The sequence below is a fragment of the Lepidochelys kempii genome, chromosome 5 (assembly GCF_965140285.1).
Source record: "Lepidochelys kempii isolate rLepKem1 chromosome 5, rLepKem1.hap1, whole genome shotgun sequence".
NCBI classification, from domain to species: Eukaryota; Metazoa; Chordata; order Testudines; family Cheloniidae; genus Lepidochelys; species Lepidochelys kempii.
This window is the reverse complement of record NC_136384.1, coordinates 60360125-60378115: the sequence shown is the minus strand read 5'-3', so window position 1 is coordinate 60378115 and position 17991 is coordinate 60360125. Positions and strand designations below refer to the sequence as shown.

Genomic DNA, 17991 nt, shown 5'->3' with positions numbered 1-17991 from the left:
TCTGTGCGGAAAAATTGATGACAAGTTGTTCTACAGCCCAGGTTCTTTCTGCTCTCGCTTATATGCTAATTTCAATAATTGCCCATATAAATCAAACAGTTGTGTGGTTAAAGTTTGGAAAATGATGTTCTCAAAGTGTTATTATTATTATTTGTCTGCAAACAAAAGTTGTATTGCTTTAACTATACCAGAGTATTGAAAGCCACTCTTTTTCCCCAGCATGGTTATCGTTATACCAGTGTAAATGTGCTCTGTACTGGTATATTTGTTCCTGTACAGTAAGGATAATGAGTTATACTGGTGTAAGTTACATTTATACCATTATAGCTGCATCCACTTGAAGGGTTGTACCGGTTTAACTGTATTGTCATACCATAACTGACATACCTGTACAAAAACTATGTGTAGACCAGGCCTTAAGAGTTAACACTCATTTGAGGTGAGTGGAGACAATTATCAACTTACGGAGCTGTTTAGTGTGTTTGCAGACTCAGAAAGATGACACAGCTTCAGTTTTCAATTGATTTATCCTTAGTTCATATTTGGAAGATTTTCTTCACAACCATAAGGGCTAGAGACTTTTTTTTTTAAAGTGTCTTTGATTCTGTGGAACCTGTTGGTTATTATCATGGGGTCTGTTGTTAGACATTACTGGACATCTCTGCTCTTTCCCATCTGGACAGAGTCAAAAAAGTCAGTCCCCAGTCATGGGTAGAGATGATGTGCAGATCCTCCCCTCCACCTATGGAGCAGTAATTGTAGCTTAACTCCCTTTTTTACCCACAGAACTGAAAGCAGAGTGTCAGAGCCTCTCTTCCCTTCTTTCTGCCCCCCTACACCCTCAGCAAGCGAGACTCACAATGGCCAGGGTCTCCCCATCTCTCTCTCTCTCTCTTTGAAGGGAGAGAACACAAGCGAGTCACAATTGCAGTGCCTCTCCTTGAGAGTAATACTGATTATTGTCTTCTCTTCTTCCTCCCCATTGAGTAATATGAATCATAGGGTCGATGCTGCTTCTTTACTCTCCCTGATGACAGTAATAATAATTTCTGAATGATTGCCCATCCCTTTTGCCCCCTACCAGTAAATATTGGCCTATGCCTTCCTCCAGTGCTACTCCTTCCCCCCCAGTGAGTAATAATAGCTATTGTCCTTTTTTCCCTTCAGAGTAATACTTGTCAGTATTCGGGGTTATTGTTCCCTGTCCCCCAAAGGAGTAATAATGGCAACACCTCTTCCACATGCAGAGGTTTTTAATGGCGAATGTTACTTTCTTCACTCCATCCCCTATAGTATTGTAGGTTTGTATTGTAGTTTGTTTTGTAAATACATGCTTTTATACATTGATGAAATAAATAAATAATTCTGAGTTTTTTCTTTAACTTCAGAAAGAGGTACTAAGTGTATCTCTCCAAAGTCTTGCTGTACTAGAGGGTTGCACTTGTACCTTTTTTCAGACCACACTAACCATCTTATTTCAAAATGTCTACACAAATGTTCCATTACTGTTGCAATATCTGCATTGTGCATTATGCAGTTTTCAGCCCAGGTCCCTGAAGCAGGGATTTTTAGAATTAGCTAGCCCTATCTTGAAAGATGATACATTATTTTTCTCAAAATATAGAGTATGAAGTAACATTTCTCATTGTACATGTTATTTTTTATTTTGTAAAATTACTTGGCAGTTGTATTGTTATAAAATAGAAAGTTCATAGGCATAAAATCACACAAGCTGAGGTAACTCAAAACAAGAAAGTAATCAAACAAGCACAGGAGACACCTGACATTGTGCACTGGTTGACAAAGGGATTGCAGGAGCACTGTGAAATTGTGCTGGGGGTGCCAACAGCAATGCGGAAGCTATAACACCAATACTTTTGGTTTAAACTAGCCCAGCCAATGATACGGTGGCCTGATGTTGTTCTGACTGCTGTTCTGTTATTGGTAAGGTGTGTACAGGAGCCACAGAGGTATCAAATTGATGCTGATAGGCATGGCTTTGATACTGCAACACATAGCTGTTCCACACCGGGAGTGGTGATACAACTGATCACTCCATCTGCAGAAAAGTTAAAGGATAATGTCAGCTTCACTAAATGGCTGCTGGGGCCCTCTTAACCAAGAATTGGCTATTGGGAAATACAGTTTTGCAAGACTTGATCCTTTTCTAGGTTGCTGGTCACTTCGACTAGTCAAAAATTTACTGTGATATCTTTTTGGCCTATCTGAAATGGACTAGTAATTTCAACCTAATCCAGTTCCTAGTTGACATGGCCTCACATGAAAAACTACTGAAGGTGGCAGTCTCAGCAGAGAAGCCACTGACTGAATGGATGTTGAAAACAATCTGCCTTTTCACATTAGAGGTGGTCCCTCCAGTTCAGGTTAGCAGTATGTTGATGAATCAGTATAGGGAAGCTTACAGGTCACTGCCCTTAGTTTATCTCTGTCGAAGTCATTCTGTCAGCCTTGATTATTATTAAATTCCCAACAAAAGAAATATTACATTGCTGTTTCTGGAAAAGGGATAACGACTGAACATAATGAACAAAACCGTCAACTTACATGGATGCTGTGATTCCACTGAGGGTAGTAATGCTGTAGTAAAGATTGAGGAGGAGTTTCTGTTATACTATATAGCCCCTTCTGTATTTTTTAACTACTGTTTTAATGCCATTTCTCTTAAGACTATGCTACTTAATTTTTTGTGTGGTAATTTAAATGACCATGTAATAGATGCTTTGGCAGTACAGTATGTAGGTAGGTAAAGTACTCCCTTACTCTACTTTTAACTACTGGAAACTTTCTCTAATATTCTGCCAAGTATCAGAGGGGTAGCCATGTTAGTCTGTATCCACAAAAAACAATGAGGAGACTGGTGGCATCTTAAAGACTAACAGATTTATTTGGGCATAAGCTTTCGTGTGGGTAAAAAAACCCACTTCTTCAGATGCATGGAGTGAAAATTACAGATGCAGGCATAAATATACTGACACATGAAAAGAAGGGAGTTACCTTACAAGTGGAGAACCAGTGTTGACAAGGCCAATTCAGTCAGGGTGGATGTGGTCCACTCCCAAAAATTGAGGAGCTGGTATCAGTACCAAGAGAGGGAAAATTGCTTTTGTAGTGAGCCTGCCACTCCCAGTTCCTATTCAAGTCCAAATTAATGGTGTTACATTTGCAAATGAATTGTAGCTCTTGCAGTTTCTCTTTGCAGTCTGTTTTTGAAGCTTTTGTTGTTGGATGGTTACATCTAAATCTGTTGTTGAATGTCCAGGGAGATGGAAGTGTTCTCCTACTGGCTTTTTATGTTACCATTCCTGATGTCTGATTTGTGTCTATTTATTCTTTTCCGAAGAAACTGTCTGGTTTGGCCAACGTACATGGCAGAGGACCATTGCTGGCACATGATGGCATATATTACATTAGTAGATGTGCATGTGAATGAGCCCCTGATGGTGTGGCTGATGTGGTTGGGTCCTATAATGGTGTTGCTAGAGTAGATACGGGGGCAGAGTAGGCAACGTGGTTTGTTACAGAGATTGATTCCTGGGTTAGTGTTTCTGTGGTATGGTGTGTAGTTACATGTGAGTATTTGCTTCAGGTTGGGGGGCTGTCTGTAAGCGAGGACTGGCCTGCCTTGCAAGGTCTGTGAGAGTGAGGGATTGTTTTCCAGGATAGGTTGTACATTGCTGATGTGCTGGAGAGGTTTTAGCTGAGGGCTGTACGTGATGGCTAGTGGTGTTCTGTTATTTTCCTTGTTGGGCCTGTCCTGTAGTAGGTGACTTCTGGGTACCTGTCAATCTGTTTCCTCACTCCCCAGGTGGGTATTGTAATTTTAAGAATGCTTGATAGAGATCTTGTGTATGTTCGTCTCTGTTTGAGGGATTGGAACAAATGCGATTGTATCTTAGGGCTTGGCTGTAGACAACGGATCGTGTGATGTGTCTGCAGAGCTACAATTCATTTGCAAATTTAACACCATTAATTTGGACTTGAATAGAGGCTAGGAGTGGCTGGCTCACTACAAAAGCAATTTTCCCTCTCTTGGTATTGACTTCTCCCCATCAATTATTGGGAGTGGAATTCAGTAGCTGTTAGGAGAAAGGGGACTAGGTTCAGCCAAAGCTCCTGTCATCTACTCTTGGGATTATTGGGAGTGGACCACATCCAACCTGACTGAAATGGCCTTGTCAACACTGGTTCTCAACTTGTAAGGTAACTTCCTTCTCTTCGTATGTCAGTATATTTATGCCTACATCCTTAATTTTCACTCCATGCAGCTGAAAAAATGGGGTTTTTTACCCATGAAAGCTTATGCCCAATTAAATCTGTTAGTCTCTGAGGGCTTGTCTACATTATCAGTTTACAGAGCTGCAACTTTCTGGCTCAGGGGTGTGAAAAAACACCCCCTTGAGTGCAGCAAGTTTCAGCGCTGTAAAGTGCCGGTGTAGACAGAGCACTAGCGCTGGCGGCCGCACCTCTTGTGGAGGTGTTTTATTTTTTTGTTTTTTTTTAAAGAGCTTTAGCGTTGCCACTGTAGACTAGCCCTAATATTCTAGTACCTGTAGTTTAATCGCTGCCCTTCTTTCTTCAGACTGCCTTCTCGGTTGCCGTAGTCATTCCTGGATATAAATATGTTAATCTCGGATCCATTAATACATGAACGTGACATCACAAGTAATTAATGGATGTGGCATTGCACTTGCTACTCTGATTATATTTTTTTCCACAAGTTGCCTTTATGTAGCAGTTAGCTAAGGTTGAGGATAATGTTCGCTTGTACTTAGTTGTTGGAGGTTTGATGATTACATGTTGGTTTCTTTTCGCTTTTGATTTTTAGACAGCAACTTCATTGTTCTTCCAAGGCAAAGTACTTGTGAACGTTGTTCTTCTTACCATTTTTTTTACTATTGGTTTTAATATTTTTGGAACAAAACCTATTTTCAGGGAAGTGTAGTGTCTTTAATTTTTTATTTACCAGAGTATGCTTTTCACTGCTGAATGTCTAGCAGATTTGAAATTCATAGGCTCCTTGCTGAGCCCTTTACTATGATCTCTAGACTAGTTGTTTAGCTCCTTGTTTCTCTTTTCAAAAAGGTAGCTTCGTAGCTAAAGAAATGACCTTCAATGGTCTGCTTTTGAACAGCTTTTTATTGTTCGCTTTGGTTATTTTATTCAATGACTACTTTACTGAATTTGTTGTGTGAATTTTTTGGTTTTCCTGTCTCTCCCCTTGTATTTCACTACCTTTGCTTCTGTGTAGTCTTCCATTGATGGACGTAATTTATCATTTGTTGAGATGATTTTATTTTGGCTTTATGGACAGTCGCTGTTTTTTATTTATGTTAAGCTTTTTAGGAGCTAAGAGACTATGTAGGGCCCAGAATATTGGAAAAAGAAACAAGTACAGACATCTGTCCATGTAAATGTATAATTATTAGGATCCAAGCACTTTTATCTGTCATTCTTTCAGAACTGCAAAATACACATGGAGAGATGTGAACAAATTAAAAAATTAAAATCTTAAACGCTACTTCTTTGAGTCTGCCCTCTTGGCTATTCTTCTTTTTAATTTCTAAATGAACCTAATTATTTGGAATTCAAATTAAATAAATGGTGTAACTTATATATTAGGAGGGAGTAAAGTTTTCATTGATATCACTTAAAATTAATGGGGTTTTTGCCATGGGTCCTCAATGGTAGAATTTAAAACACAAAATAGACTTGTCATGGAAAGCCTAAAATCTCTGAAAATTGTGAAATACAAATGTTGTGTCAGTTTTTCACCTTTTACGTATGCACAGAGAAACACTATCAAGTTGTGGATTTGAAATGACTGATCCATCTTGTTGAGTGCAGGAAACATGGGGCCTTGGCAGGAGCCAGGATACTTGCTCTTGGGCTCTCTCCTCCTGAATCTGTGGACTAGATTTCTTAGAGCAGCTGAGATGAACAGAGAGTAGATGACAGGAGCTTTGGCAGAACCTGGTCCCCTTTCTCCTAACAGCTACTGAATTCTTTCCCATCCCTCCCATTCCTGTACTTGGTGTTAATTAGTACCTACTTGGGGGAGTGTCTCTCTATGCCATACTGTTGCAGATGTGACTAACAGAGGTGCTTATGCTGGAGCCCTCTTGGTTTAAAAGGGAGAGAGTATTGTCAGCATTCTGTCAGTCTCCATGACTTTGGAATGTTCTCCCTCCTGAAAATGGCCCTTTAAGGTGATCTTTAAGGGCATGGCTACACTTGCAGATGTAGAGCGCTGTGAGTTAAACTCACCTTCGTAGAGCACAGTAGGGAAAGCACTGCAGTTTGTCCACACTGACAACTGCAAGTGCACTGGTGTGGCCATGTTTGGGCACTTGCAGTGGCATTGGGAGCGGTGCATTGTGGGCAGCTATCCCACAGAGCACCTCTTCCTATTCTGGTGCTGTGGCTTGTGGGAAGGGGGTGGGGAGTGCGGGGCATTCGGGGTCCTGTCCCAACTCCCTGTGATGCATCGGTTCGCATCCCAGCATTCCCTTTGCTTCTGTCCACATTTGGCCCCATCTTTCAATGGTTTTTTTACTGCACACTTCTTCCCTTTTGGTCTGCGGGGATGGAGCCCGAACTGCTGAGGAATGTGCTGACGAGTCTCGCCAGCGCATCACGTTTGGCAGTCGAAGGATTCCTTAAGATCCAAAGTGACAGTCAGGACTCCGATTATATCAACTCGAGTAACGCAAACAACATGAGTTTGCTTGTGGCTTTCACAGACATGCTCACCACTGTGGAACGCCACTTTTGGGCTTGGGAAACAAGCATTGAGTGGTGGGAATCACATCGTCATGCAAGTCTGGGATGATGAGGCGTGGCTGCAGAACTTTCGGATGAGAAAAGCCACTTCATGGGACTATGTGAGGAGCTCACCCCCACCCTGCAGCGCAAGGACACGAGATTGAGAGCTACCTTGACAGTGGAGAAGCGGGTGACTACTGCAATAATCTGGAAGCTGGCAACTCCAGACAGCTACTGATCAGAGTGGGGAAGTCGACTGTCTGAATTGTATTGATGCAAGTTTGCAGGGCCATTAATTGCATCCTGCTCAGAAGAACCATGACTTCGGATAATGTGCATGACATTGTGGCTGGCTTCGCACAAATGGGTTTCCCTAACTGTGGAGGGGCGATAGATGGGACACATATTCCAATTCTGGCACCAGCCCACCTAGCCTCCCAGTATGTTAATCGGAAGGGCTATTTCTCTATGGTTCTCCAGGCGCTTGTAGATCACCGTGGGCGATTCATTGACATTAACGTAGGCTGGCCCGGAAAGGTGCATGACGCACGCATCTTTCTTAACCCTGGCCTATTCAGGAAGCTGCAAACCGGGACTTTTTTCCCAGACCAGAAAATCACAGTAAGGGAAGTTGAAATGCTCATTGTACTCCTTGAAGACCCCGCTTAGCCTTTGATGCGTGGCTCATGAAACCATACACAGGGAGCCTTGACAGCAGCAAGGAGCAGTTCAACAACAGGCTGAGCCGGTGCAGAATGACTGTGGAGTGTACTTTTGGCCGTTTAAAGGGTCGCTGGCACTCTCTGTATGGGAAGCTGGACTTGGCCAATAACAGCATCCCCACGGTTATATCTGCGTGCTGTACTCTCCATAACATTTGTGAAGGGAAGGGTGAAAGATTCACTCAGGCATGAAACTCAGAGGTTCAACACCTGGAGACTGAATTTGAACAACCAGAGAGCAGGGCTATTAGAGGGGCCCAGCGTGGGGCTGCAAGGATTAGGGATGCCTTGAGGGAGCAATTTGAGGCTGAAAGCCAACAGTAATGTCTGGTGTGGTGCCCTGCATGGGAGCGAAGTCCAGTAGGAATCTGTGTTTGCTATGTATGATACGCTGACTTGCAGCATCTGTTGCTTTCCTGGCTAAGATTTCTTTTACATTATGCAATAATAAATGTTTTCAAAGCCAAAAAATCAATTTATTGAAAAGAAACACAACACAACTGCTTGGAAAACACAAAGGGCAACGGGGTGGGGTAGGGGTACAATCACAGATTTGCATATGTCCTATCTGGAGTGCTGCGCAATGCATGCTGCGCTTCAGGATGGCTATTGTCAAGGTTCCTTCCCCACTCTGAACTCTAGGGTACAGATGTGCATGAAAACCCCCTAAGCTTATTTTTACCAGCTTAGGTTAAAAATTCCCCAAGGTACAAACTATTTTACCTTTTGCCCTTGGACTTTATTGCTGCCACCACCAAGCGTCTAACAGTTATAACAGGGAAAGAGCCCACTTGGAAACGTCTTCCCCCCCAAAAATCCTCCCCAAACCCTACACCCCCTTTCCTGGGGAAGGCTTGATAAAAATCCTCACCAATTTGCATAGGTGAACAGAGACCCAAACCCTTGGATCTTAAGAACAATGAAAAAACAATCAGGTTCTTAAAAGAAGAATTTTAATTGAAGTAAAAGAATCACCTCCGTAAAATCAGGATGGTAAATACCTTACAGGATAATCAGATTCAAAACATAGAGAATCCCTCTAGGCAAACCCTTAAGTTACAAAAAAGAAAGCTGCAAAACCGGGACTTTTTTCCCAGACCAGAAAATCACAGTAAGGGAAGTTGAAATGCTCATTGTACTCCTTGAAGACCCCGCAAAAAGTTACACAGTGCCGCGGACAATTCAGCCTTACTGGGATGAGGAGAAGAGTGGCTCTCCCGAAAAACCTGCACAAGCGCATTGCCCAAGTTCTGGCTGAGACCTTTGAAGAGATCACTGAGGCCGATTACTGTGATGAGAGAGCATGTCAACGCCCTATTCCACATCTAGGCATGCATTCGGCCCTAACCCTCCGCGCCCCAAGAGCCTGCACCAAATAACTTCCTTCCCAAAATAAAAGCCGCTTACCAGGAACCTCCTCTGGTGTTTGTCCTTCCCCAAGCACTGGCCGCCACGACTGGCTAGCTTCCTCCTGGCTTGGTAACAGCTCCTGGCTGCATGCATCTAGGGATTCCGGGGTGTCTTCCTCTGCTGGAGCACCACCGCACCCGCTTTGCGGCGGCTCCTACCTTGTTGAACTGGGCTCTGAAGTGTCCATGGTGGTACTCGAAGTGGAGGTGGGGTTGCCCCCAAGTATCATGTCCAGATCTTTGTAAAAACGGAGCGGCTGTTTGCCTCTTGGGCTTTGCAGTAGGTATTCCGCAGCTCCTTCACTTTAACCCTGCACTTCAGTGCGTCCCGGTCATGGCCTTTCCAGCATGGCCCTTGATATCTGCCCAAAGATATCATAATTCCTATGGCTGGAGTGCAGCTGGGTCTGGACAACTTCCTCCCCCCAAACACTGATGAGGTCCAGCACCTCACCATTGCTCCATACTGGGGATCGCCTGGTGTGTGGAGGCATGGTCACCTGGAAAGATTTACTGAGAGCACTCCAAGCCTGGCTGGGCAAACAGGAAGGGGATTTTCAAAATTCCTGGAGAATTTAAAGGGTGGGTCTGACGGTTGGTCACCTGAGTGCAGGGCAGTAGAGTTCAAAGTAATGACCAGAGTGGCTAGAACAGGTATTGTGGGATACTTCTGGAGGCTGATCGCAGCGCAATAACAGACCAGGGTGTCCACACTGGCGCTGCAGCATTCCAGCGGTGGCGCAGCAGTCTTCCACTCGCCTAGGTGGAGTACCAGCAGTGCTGTAGCCACGGAGACAGAGCACTCTACGTGCCTTGTCAGTGTGGACGGGGAGTGAGCTAGGGCGCCTGGGGCTCCTTTATTGCACTGTAACTTGCAAATGTAGCCAAGCCCTAAATCTGTTTTCTTAGACCTTTGGGGAGACAGAAAACTCACAAGGGTAGATGGGTACTAAGTGTGCTTATTTTCTTGGTTACTTTCTACTGTTAAGCTTGAGGCAAAATTTCTGGTTCTGTGTTAAGGGTTGCATTTTAAATATTTGTCAAGGGCTTCTAGACCTTGGTTTGAAGAACCTTGTTCTGTTTTGTACAAATCAAAATAAATTGTCAGAGAGAGACAGTCATTCTCTTAGGTATCTTGTGCCATTCCCATGAAGGCTAGGATCTTTACTCCCTGGACTGGCTCCTCACAGAATATTCCCCAAATTCAAAGTAGAGTATTGGGGTGATGAGTTGTTAGTGATTGCTGCTGAAGAGCTTTTAAAAAGTTATCCATTGATCCTTTTTATTCAGTGTAAAGCACCAACAAACCAAGAAGTGAATGGGAATATAATAGGTGCTGATTTTTTGCTAGTTTGGAGTGTGTGTGTGTGTGTGTCTTTTTTTTAAATCATATACTGGGACATGTTGTTGGTTGATACTAGCCATTAAAGTACTTGATTTTGAAATGTGTTGCCCTATGAAATGTACTTTGTCCCATGGAAAAAACACACTTCTTTCTGTGTAAACTAATGTAACCTTAAATTGTATTTACTTAATCTGTGAGTCACTTTCATTGATTTAAATAGAGCAGAATTCCAGAAGTACATTTAAAAAAAAGGATTAGAAGTGGTTATTTTGTATTCAAATTGTTCCCTTTTTTCACTAACTTCTAATATGAAAAACTTTTGCTAATCTAGTAACTATTAGAATGTAGATTTAATTATTTTTTCTTAATATATTTTAAAGTGAAAGGTGCCAGATTGACAGCTATGGAAACGAAATATCCTGTCACATAATAGGTACGTATTGGCAGTGCAAGCTTCTCTACACTGTTCAAATATGACACAACCTTCTTGAGGGGTGAAAGGATAGTTCAATCTCTATTTATTCCTTGACTTTTCTGGTAAGTTTGCCAGCAAAGGTGCCAGTTTTGATTCTGATTTTTGTGTTGTGACCAGCTATCCTCCAGGACATAATTGAGACCAATGAGTCATTTTATGTCCACTGACCAGCTTTCAGCAGATAATGACTCAGTCCTATACTTGTTTGAATTTATTCTAAGGACTACTGCCTAATCTGGAGTTCGTGTGTGCAGTGCTGGTCATCCTATCTCAGAAAGGATATTGTAAAATTAGAGGGTGTTCAGGCGAGAGTGAAGAGAATGATTGGGGCAAGCAAAAACTCACCTATGAAGAGAGATTTAAAAGATTGCAATTGTTTATCTTATAAAGAAGACAAATTTGAGGTGGGTCATAATAAAAATATAACGAATGATATGGAGAAGGTAGATTAGGAATTGTTTCAATGCAAGAACAAAGGGACATTAAAAATAAATGGGGTAAATTCAAAACTGAAAAGAGGTCCCCCGCAACCCCCCTTTCAAAATGCATAATGAAACTGTGGGACTTATTGCCACACAATATTGTTGAGGCCAAAAGCTTAGCAAAATTCAAAAAGGATTGAACTTTTATGTAGATGATGATAATCAGAGTTTTTAAAACTGTTGCTTACATAAATTTTGGAAGATATGTTAAACCTCATGCTTCAGGGTTTAAACCAGTCTCCCAACTGTAAGGGATTAGAAGGAGACCTAATGTGGGGTTCAGATTATATTGCATCTGCCTATTTTGGGGTTTTGTGTACCTTCCTCTGAATCACCTGGTGTTGGTCAATGTGAAACAGGTTTTAAAAAACCACTACTGGAAAGAGGTTATAGTTTTGTGCTAGTAGTATTGTTAAATATCAGTAAATACTTGATTCAGTAGTGCTCAGAGGCATCATCCAAGTCACGGTCCTATTTTGCTGGGCACTGTGCAAACATATACTAAATGACAGTCCCTGCCTCAAAGATTTTACATTGTCTGAATCATAAGACCTGTCTATGAAGAGGGGGAAAAAGTGGGTGTGGAAGATGAGGTATCTTACAGCAGAATGTTTTAGCACAGAGTAAAAAGAAAAGGAGTACTAGTGGCACCTTAGAGACTAACCAATTTATTTGAGCATGAGCTTTCGTGAGCTACAGCATCCGATGAAGTGAGCTGTAGCTCATGAAAGCTTATTCTCAAATAATTTGGTTAGTCGCTAAGGTGCCATTAGTACTCGTTTTTTTTGTTTTTTTTTTTTTTTTTGCGAATATAGACTAACACGGCTGCTGGATTTTCTTGCCAGGCTGTATTAGGAGGAGAACATCACCAGACAGACATTTAAATTTGTTTGTTTTAACTAAAACAACAACATTAGGTATTCTGGATTTTTTTCTTCAGCAGCAAACATATAATATTTTAACAAAACAAGCATATGAATTTTTGAATTTAAACATTCAAGTTTTTTAAGAGCAGGTTTGTTTTTCTTAAAATTGTTTAAAATAATTAAATGAAATATTAAAAAAAACAAAAATTATATGGACTACGTCAGCCAGGTCAACATGAGAAACTTAAAATATTGACTTCTGCAGCTACCTCAGTCATCTTCACCTTCATTTTCTGGTTTGTTCATAATCTGGAAAAGAAAAACAAGCTTTCCTGCTTTTGCAGGTCCCGAACGATTTCTCAATTTAGAATGAATTAGTCCAAAGGAAGAGAATATTCTTTCTACACCGTCAGAAGAAGCTACTGCTGTTAAGTGACATTATCACTTTAACAGTCTCTGAATCCAAGTGCTTAAGTGACTTCCACCAGTTCACTGGTGTGATGTTCTTTAAAACATCATCAGCAAGCATATATTTCTTGAATGGTTCACCCTTAGCTCTGAAGTTTATTATAGTTGGCATTATGGAGGGATGATAGATGTCCATGTCATAGGCAACTCCTCTTCTTCAGCAGTTAAGGTTTGACCCTGGTACCAAGTATTGAGAACATTTGCAAGAAAATGATCTGGAGATAATGCTTGTCCCATTTGTTTTTTTAATGCTTGTAATTTAACTCTGTCATTGCATATTTCTCTTTTTAAAATCTCGCTCGGTACCGTCAAAATTTCAACAGCATCAGCAATAAAACAGCTATTTCCCTGCATTTTGTTTAAAGCCTATTTCTGTAGCCTTGGAGTACCCAGCATGTGTTTCAACATTTCTCTTAAGCCAATGTTGAGAACTTTGGCTGTGACAGTGCCATCTATATTTTCACAATTTTGTCACAAACTGTCATCAGATTAGGCCAGTTCTTGATATAGTGCTAAAAACAGTCCCCTACCGAGTTCCATCACACCTCTTGTGGGAGAATTAGCTTGGTTCCTCCCACTTTTTTCAGAGCAGCTGCAAAGTGGTTGTTATGGAAGTATTTTGCAATTTCAACAACATTAGCCTTTATTTCTAGAACACTGAAGTCTTTGGCTAGGAGGTGCATCAAATGAGCACTGCAGCCGTGATGCTGTTAGCTTGGAAATCTCTTCAAATAACTTCTTCTCATCTTGGATACATTTGCAGCATTGTCTGTGACCAAGCTGTGTACTAACATTTGAATTTTTTTTTCCCACGGTTTGTTATAGCTTTTACTGCTGCTACTTGTAAATATTCTGCTGTGTGTGCATTTCCTGATGTATCCATTGTTTCTGTGAGGAAGACATTCCCTTCTTCTGTTGTCACACAAGAACATACAACAGGATCAGTATGGATATTGCTACACCCATCAAAACTCAGGTTAACAATTTCACCCTCTACACCTTTCGCACACTTTCCAATTTCTCTTTCATATACTTTATCTGCTCTGTTGGGTGGACTGTGTCCTGGTCTTAATGACTGAACTATGTTAATGAAGTGTGGGTTCTCAGTCATACGGAAAGGAGAGTTTGTTGCATAAACAAAAACTAGGCAATTTTTGTAATCTGCTAGTTCTTATCACAAACTTATCTATGGTTGTTACTGGATGATGGCGATACTTTTTTTTTTCCCTTTTGCTGCTGGTGATATACTGTGGCTATGTGACATATAGGATATGACTGAAACACTATCATTGGCAGATAGCTCTGAAACTATAGAAAATGGTGATCTTGAAGGTGGATAGTCTTCAGAATCCTGTATGTTGAGGATGGAGTCTCCTAAACAAAATAAGTCCATACAGTTATTTAATTACTCATTTACTCATTACTGCTCATTTAGTATTTAGTTTGTATTCACTGACACTCAATACTACTTTAAAGGTGAAATTGTAAAAAGATCTGCCTATTTCAGCTATTTATTTTTTATCACAACTGCATCTAAAATGATAGTACCATACAGCAACAGCTATATTTTTTGCTCAAACATGAGAATTCAAGAATAGTCCAGAAGGAAGACAGGCAGTCCTTAAGAAAGAAGCATGAAATAAAAAAGTTACCAGCCTGAAGATTCTGCATGTTCAGACATGTTCCTTTCATCATCTTCAACGCAGCTTCCTCCTGAGAAGGAACACTTCTCATGATGTTGTTTCATTTGGGCAACCAGGCCTTGCATTTCTTCGTTGCACTGTTTGCATTTTGCACGCATGCCTGTCTTACCCACAGGTAGAGAAATTTCATTAAAATATTCCCACACTGGGTCTCTCTTACGGCCTGCTGCCATTATAGTTTTTCCCTTCTAGTGAGAGAATGATATGATAGATCTCAGATCAATGAAGGCTGCACTCAGAAAGACCTCAAGACTTCTGGAATATGCTCATACAGTTTGACTTTTGTTTCTACTGCCTGTCCCTCCCTTCTCACATTTATCTCCAGACTTCTTCTCCTCGTTCAGATCTGTTCTGCCCCCAACAATCTTCTGTTCATTGAACTTTTTGAAACTTTGCACTTTTAGAGAGAGGTAAGGGATTGACTCTGTGTACACAAATTTGCAGAGGGACAAAAGGGTTGAGGTCTGTTATTTCTCATCTTTGTTTGTTAGTTTGTTTAAAAACAGGTTTCAGAGTGACAGCCGTGTTAGTCTGTATTCGCAAAAAGAAAAGGAGTACTTGTGGCACCTTAGAGACTAACCAATTTATTTGAGCATAAGCTTTCGCGAGCTACAGCTCACTTCGTTGGATGCATACTGTGGAAAGTGTAGAAGATCTTTTTATATACACACACAGCATGAAAAAATACCTACTCCCACCCCACTCTCCTGCTGCTAATAGCTTATCTAAAGTGATCACTCTCCTTACAATGTGTATGATAATCAAGTTGGGCCATTTCCAGCACAAATCCAGGGTTTAACAAGAACGTCTGGGGGGAGAGAGGGTAGGAAAAAACAAGGGGAAATAGGTTACCTTGCATAATGACTTAGCCACTCCCAGTCTCTATTCAAGCCTAAGTTAATTGTATCAAATTTGCAAATGAATTCCAATTCAACAGTTTCTCACTGGAGTCTGGATTTGAAGGTTTTTTGTCGTAATATCACAACTTTCATGTCTGTAATCGCGTGACCAGAGAGATTCAAGTGTTCTCCGACTGGTTTATGAATGTTATAATTCTTGACATCTGATTTGTGTCCATTTATTCTTTTATGTAGAGACTGTCCAGTTTGACCAATGTACATGGCAGAGGGGCATTGCTGGCACATGATGGCATATATCACATTGGTGGATGTGCAGGTGAACGAGCCTCTGATAGTGTGGCCGTGTACATTGGTCAAACTGGACAGTCTCTATGTAAAAGAATAAATGGACACAAATCAGATGTCAAGAATTATAACATTCATAAACCAGTCGGAGAACACTTCAGTCTCTCTGGTCACGCGGTTACAGGCATGAAAGTTGTGATATTACAACAAAAAAAAGAATTGAACTCAGATACCCAGTCCAGTGCTTTAATCATAAAACCGTCCTCTCTCTGATTTGTAATGAATAGAACTATCTGGAAATATGTATGTAGTACAGATAAATCTTTTCATGTGAAGGATGGGTATCATTATACTGTCTTCCTGATATCTTTACTTTATAAAAACAAAGTGCATATAAAAATCCAGGAATGTGTGCTACACGTACAATGGGGGACTGTTTTGTTCTTTGAATCATGAATCCCTCATATTCCTAGTAACAGGAGTTTTATACCATTTATCTCTTCTCTCCCATCTCTCAAGGATGTCATGCATCGGTTGGAGAACAGATTTTTGGATAGTAAGAAATAACTTAAACTTCAAAAAAAATTGGTTTAAAAAACTATTTACAGAATAAAGTGTGTGTACATATTCTAGGCGGAACTGGTAGAACTATATGTTAAGCTCATCTGATACTTCCTATTATAAGATCCTATTTTCAGTTGCTAAACATGAAATGTTTAGGCTGAAATTTTCCATACTAGGTTTCTGCCTCATGGTGATTATTATTATTTTATTTTTAATTTCAGTAAAAATAGTTCAACTGTTTTTGAGAATAAGGTTAGGGAAAAATATTTTGTCAATGTTAAATTCTAGCAACATACATATAAAAGCTCTAGCACGCCCCGGTTCCAAAGTGTGGACTTGAAATTCCTCAAGACAGTGGTGTTTGTGTTAGGCATGTGTCTTTTGCCATCCCTGAGAAAAACTACCTAAATTTGGCCAATTTATTAGTCTTTGAAAAATCACAGTTCACATATGATCAATAGGGATTTCAAAGCTCCAAAGATTCTGTCCTTGCTGAGCATGCGCAAGCCTCTTGCAGCTCCTAGTTCTGACTAGACTGTACATGCGTTATCTCAGAGAAACTGAGCATGCCTCCTCCAGCCCAGAGTTAAGGGTTGAAGCTCGACTTTCCTAGTAATGGCTGCTAGGACAAGGACAACTGCTCTGGGGCAAGGTGGGGACCAGACACTGGAACTGAGAGCAGGAAGCCAGTCTCATGCACTCTCAATGATGCCCCCTGCTGCCATGGAGACAGTGTGGAGGAGGAAGCTGTCTGATTTGAATGCACTGGGGACAAAAGCCCGATTGAGGGGTGGAAAGGTCAGGTTGGACTGGAACTGGGGAGGGAAAGTGGGATTGGGCCTGGACAAGGAGAAGGAGGCTGGAAGTGGGGAAGGAACCACACTTTATATGACCGTGCTTATCAGATATATAGCGAGAAGGTATGCTTATTAAAAATTTGTTTGCTATATACACAGTGCTTCTATCAGTTTGTGGGAGATTCACTATGCTTAAGATGAAGATTGGATATTATTGGTTCTACTGGCAGTTGCTAACTCTCTCACTCTCTTGGGGTGGTTTTGGTCCTGACTGTGGGAAATCTTATGATGACATGAAAAGCGCTGTTTGTTGTCCCAGGGAAGCAAAATCCTAGAGAGAGGGAGAGAGATTCCCTTCCGCGATGCCCTGTAGGTGCATTAAACTGCGAGCTCAGAGAGCATGAGTTTTACTTCCTGCTTATCTACTGACTGCTGTTGATGCTTCTGTGCACTTCACATCTCTTATTATGAACCTTGGTCTCATAATGCTACCTTGAGAGTAAGTGACCAGTATAAAAGTGTTGTGTGTTTGATGTGATAAATTTCAGAATCCCATAATAGATTCATTTATTTTGCACCTTTGACCTTTTTGCTTACTGACTGCCCACTAATTCACCCATCCAGGACGACTCCTAAACTTCTGAGCAGCTTCAAGTACATTTAAAAAAAAAAAAAAAAAGTTACTATAGAAAATGTTTGTTGCTTTCTCCCAAGGTGTAGAGTTCTCACCTCAAACTTACAGCAGATTGAGACAATATTCAGTGTATATTTTGACCTGCAGAGTCAGAAACGGGACCCTTATGCCATCCAAAAGGAGGAATTTCTAGTTCCTAAACTGAACCCTACAAAATTCTGAGATACTGAGCTTTAAAGCTTGGGACACTTACGTATAGAAAAATCACTTTACTATAGGTCACTTTTTCAGGTGTTTTCCATTTCCATTTTAATTTCTCTCTCATTCTGCGGCCTGTACAATGGGGTTTATAGCAACTAAAGTACCTGGTTTTCCAAATGCAGGAATACAAAAAGTAGTCTCAATAAAGATAGGTTTCAGAGTAGCAGCCGTGTTAGTCTGTATCCGCAAAAAGAAAAGGAGGACTTGTGGCACCTTAGAAACTAACACATTTATTTGAGCATAAGCTTTTGTGAGCTACAGCTCACTTTAAGGTGCCACAAGTCCTCCTTTTCTTTTTTCAGTAAATATAGTTTCTGTAACAAGGATCTCGTAGAGG

General features: G+C 41.0%; 1 protein-coding gene across 8 annotated transcripts in view; it reads left to right on the top strand.

Annotated features, from left to right (window-relative positions):
- Positions 1-17991, top strand: part of ARB2A (ARB2 cotranscriptional regulator A) — a 364451-nt gene that overhangs the window by 1144 nt on the left and 345316 nt on the right. Inside the window, exon 2 of one of the 8 annotated variants that reach the window (XM_073344476.1) lies at positions 10640-10692. The exons of the other annotated variants lie outside the window; for them this stretch is intronic. The gene's annotated coding sequence lies outside the window, so the exon portion shown is untranslated. The remainder of the gene's footprint in view (positions 1-10639; positions 10693-17991) is intronic. 8 annotated transcript variants of the gene reach the window in all.